General features: G+C 45.4%; 1 protein-coding gene across 8 annotated transcripts in view; it reads left to right on the top strand.

The window, feature by feature from the left end:
- Positions 1-4,456, top strand: part of ANKRD11 (ankyrin repeat domain 11) — a 228,687-nt gene that overhangs the window by 81,812 nt on the left and 142,419 nt on the right. For all 8 annotated transcript variants that reach the window (XM_017513945.2, XM_017513943.2, XM_017513941.2 and 5 more), the window contains one exon: positions 2,763-2,847. The gene's annotated coding sequence lies outside the window, so the exon portion shown is untranslated. The remainder of the gene's footprint in view (positions 1-2,762; positions 2,848-4,456) is intronic.

The following is a 4,456-nucleotide window of genomic DNA, read 5'->3' as shown; positions in this document are numbered from 1 at the left end:
AATGTTTTTCTCCCCAAACATCTAGGAATGTTTCAACTTAGAGCTTCCAGTTTGTTGTTCTTGTTGTTCGTTTTTTAAGGGAGTGAGGGGTGGCCGGATGTGGTGTCTCACGCCTATAATGTCAGCACTTTGGGAGGCCAAGGCAGGCGGATCACCTGAGGTCAGGAGTTTGAAACCAGACTGGCCAACATGGCAAAACCCCGACTCTACTAAAAATGCAAAAATTAGCCAGGCGTGATGGCATGTGCCTGTAATTCCAGCTACCCAGGAGGCTGAGGCAGGAGAATCGCTGGAACTCGGCAGGGCACAGAGGCTTTCGTGAGCTGAGATTGCACCACTGCACTCCAGCCTGGGTGACAGAGCAAGACTGTGCCTAAAAAAGTTTTTCTAACATTTATTCCAAATATTTTAGAGGCTCTGGATTGGCATTGTTTCCCAGAAATAATGGGGTCAGTTACTGAGATACTTTCTGTTAGTCAGAAAGAAAAGACCTTTAGACCAGAACTTTCTTCCCAACTTGCTTTTAATACCCTGGGTGACCCTAAGACAACAAATAACTTAGCTTTGTTTCACTTTACCTAGTTTGGGCCCAGTTTCATCTATATGTGTAACAGTAGTTGGATTAAAGCAGTAATTCTCACTGGGGCATTTTGCCCTTTAGCGGACACCATCTGGAGACACTTTCGGTTGTCAGGATTTGGTTGGGTGGCCCTACTGGCATATAGGAGAAGACAGATGCTGATCAACCCTGTTGCATGCGCAGACTCTGAACCCAAATGCCAGTGGCACTGAGTGTGTGAATCCATAGACTTGTGGTGCTTCCGAGTGCCTGCAGGACTCCGGAGGTCGACCCTGGGGCTTCTTGCTGGCTTCCTCTGCAGATGCTCCTCCTCTCTCTGAGCTGTTTTATAGAAAGCTTTGTGGCATACTTGCTGCTTTTCTCTGAAACCAGGCTGTGTGGTGACTGGAAGCTGCTTATTCACATTTATTTTGATTGATTGATTGATAGAGTATGGAGTGCAGTGGTATGAGTAGCTCTGGTCACAGGTGCACTCCACCATGCCTGGCTAATTTTTTTTGATTTTTTTAATAGAGATGAGGACTCGCTGTGTCGCCCCGGCTGGTCTTCATTCAACTCCTGGGCTCAAGCAGTCCGCCTCCCTCAGCCTCCTGAAGTATTCGGATTATAGGAGTGAGGCAGTGCACCCAGCACACATTTATTTTTAATGGTCCTTGAGGTTAATGGCAGCTTTGAACAGTCCTGTCCAGGAGCTTAAGGACAGAAAAACCTCACTCCATCTTTGCAGAGCGCGCATGCCATGAATGTTTCTCAGGAAACACGTGATTCTCTTGGCTGCTAAACGTAGAGCCAGGGAACCCCACACCAGCCAGCCCTGTCTGGGGAGCTGCCTTTAGTCCTGTCCGTGCTTCCCTCCCTGGTTCTGCACACAGATGTGTTTGGAGTTGGAGTGGAGCCTGATCTGCTTGGATTGGACTGAAGTAACATGGGTGTGGATTTTCTTTTCCCATTTAGACTGGTTTGTTTTATTCTTGGAGTCCCCAGAGCTCTTCAGGGAGATTATATAGTTTTATTCAGCTTTTTAAATTTAAATTTTAATTTTTGAGACCTAGTTTTACTCTTTACACCCAGGCTGCAGTGCAGTGGTGGTGTCTCAGCTCACTGAAATCGTCGCTTCCCAGGTTCAAGCGATTCACCTGCCCCAGCCTTCCAGTAGGTGGGATTACAGGCATGTGCCATCATACCCGGCTAATTTTTGTATTTTTAGTTGAGACAGGATTTTACCATGTTGGTCAGGATCATCTAGAACTCCTGACCTCAAGTGATCTGCCCACCTCAGCCTCCCAAAGTGCTGGGATTACAGGTGTGAGTCACTGCGCATGGCCTTATTAAGCTTTTTTAAAAATGGTACTGTAATGTAATCTTTTCCTTTTAAAATATTCAGTGCTAATGAAAACCACCTTAATTTTTTTTTTTTTGCATATTTTGTGTAGTTTAAAACTTAATACGATTCTTAAAATTAGCCTTTTAAGGCCAGGCGCAGTGACTCATGCCTATAATGCCAGCACTTGGGGAAGCTGAGGTGGGGGAGCGGGGATCACCTGAGTCAGGAGCTGGAGACCAGCTTGGCCAATGTGGTGAAACCCCGTCTCTATCAAAAACACAAAAATTAGCTGGGCGTGGTGGCGGGCACCTGTAATCCCAGCTACTTGGGAGGCTGAGGTTGAGGCAGGAAAGTCACTTGAACCCAGGAGGGTGAGACTGCAGTGAGCTGAGATCACACCACTGCACTCCAGCCTGGGTGACAAGAGCGAAACTGCGTCTCAAAAAAAAAAAATAGCCTTTTAAAAAACTTACCTTATTGGTAATGTTTTGTTTATATGGCAAGACTACAGTGGTTACTTGATTAATTCGGTTTCTTACTTATAAAAAGCTTTAGGGCCCACTAAAATCTGATTTTATGGTGATTTTGCAAGATTGTATTAGTGTCATTTGCTCTTTTTTTATATTGGATTTTGGATTTACCTTTAAGTTGTTGGAATTGCTACATTTTCACGTAGAAGTATTTGATGAATGAAGATAAGTTTTGGCCGTGGTACAGTGACCAGGAGCCGAGCAGTGGGTTATGGGAGAGGAAGGGAGATGGAATAAACCGTATGGACCAAACAGAGGGATACGAAAGCTGCAAAAGAACAGAGGTTGGAATTATGATTTACATGAACGGATTTCACTCTCGTTTCAGATTATATACAGCCCTGCTCTGGGATACACCTCCATTGGATTTAAGAGACAGTCCTCATCAGCACTGACTTTCAGCTATGGAATCGGTAAATACTCACTGCATTGTCTCTTTATCAGTTTGTTATTGTCATTGGTTTGGAAAAATGAGTATGAAAATAATGCGTGAGTGTCCTTGTTGGTTTTCTTGGACCTGATAGAGTTTTGTCAAAATGTTTTGAATTTTGGTCTCGATTTCACTTAGAGTGTTTTCAGAGTAGTAACAGGTGAGCTTTTTTGGATTAATACATGCGATCCTTGCTGACACAGTGAGAGGAAATCGGCTGAAAAATTAAATAGGTTGTTAATAACCTATAAAAGAAGTTTATTTCCTCACAGCGTCCTTTAATTTTCTTCCCCCTCAGATGGTCTGTGTGTTCTGTGCTCTGCGCATGTTGTGAGAATGGTTTGCATGAGGCTTCTGTATCCTGGGAGCTGTTCTTGTTAGAATCCTGGTGGTGGTCTCACCTGGTTGGTCTGTGCTTCTGGGCACGGCACTGCTGCAGAGCCCTCTAGGTGGCTACTCCGGCCTTGGGAGCTGGAGACCAGTGTGGTGGTTGGCAGGTAGGGAGTGGTAGCCCGGGTTGCTGGCCCTGACTACTTGCTTCCTCCTGGGAGTGACTGGCATGTTTTTTGAGAGGAGGGGCAGCAGTCTCCGTAAAGAGTTTGGCCTTGGCTCTGACCAAACACTTGTTGCTGTAGGACAGAGTCCTCCCTCCTTCGGGAGACGCACGGTGACTGGCAGGTTATTTTCTCTGATACGTGGGCTGACAGCAATTGGAGAGGAAACTCTTGGCTAATTTAAATCTTCATAATTTGGCCAAGTGTGAGTGAGGGTTTTAAAGTGAACAGTCCAAAAATACATGATCTGGTTTGTGTTTGTTACTCCTAGCAAACGTGAAAGAATCTTTCCTGCAACTTCTTCCGGGAGTTGCACATGCTTTATCTCAGTCACGGTGGAATCAGGCCACTCTGAAATACACCTGACTGGTGTCGTTCACATTATTGAAGTATTTCCTTGGAAATGGAGATGAGGTTTGAGGAAAGGGAAATCTGAGATATCCCTGAAGATAGGTCTAGAATTGTCTTCTCTTAATCTGGGGGATGATCTTGCAGTTAGAATGAAGCCAGCCTGGATGGTGGTGGTGGTCATGATCAGGTGAGATGTTCTTCAAGATCTGGAGTTGGACTGAGTCTGGTTGTGATAAAAGGGGTGCCGTGGAGGGGCCAGGTACATGGGAAGAGGGGGCCAGTGATACGGGAGCACCCCACACCCCAGGGTCTGAGCTGTGCCTCTTTGTGTAAAGGATACTGCTGACCTGAATGTATGACAAAGAAAAGCAAATTGCTGCATTTTCTTAAAAAAAAAAAAAAAAAAATTTTTTTTTTTTTTGGTAGAGACAGTCTCGTTATGTTGCCCAGGCCTGTCTTGAACTCCTGCCCTCAAGCAGTCCTCCTGCCTTAGCCTCCCAAAGTGCTGGGATTACAGGTGCAAAGCCACCACACCTGGCTAAAATGCTGCTTACTAGTGTGAAAAATGAAATTATTAATAAACAATTAGTGGCCATGTGAGGTGGCTCACACCTGTAATCCCAGCACTTTGGGAGGCCGAGGTGGGCAGATCACTTGAGGCCAGGAGTTTGAGACCAGTCTGGCCAA

This window comes from Cebus imitator, unplaced genomic scaffold (assembly GCF_001604975.1).
Source record: "Cebus imitator isolate Cc_AM_T3 unplaced genomic scaffold, Cebus_imitator-1.0 Scaffold509, whole genome shotgun sequence".
NCBI classification, from domain to species: Eukaryota; Metazoa; Chordata; class Mammalia; order Primates; family Cebidae; genus Cebus; species Cebus imitator.
Note: the sequence above shows the minus strand (reverse complement) of the source record. Positions and strands in the feature narration are given on the sequence as shown.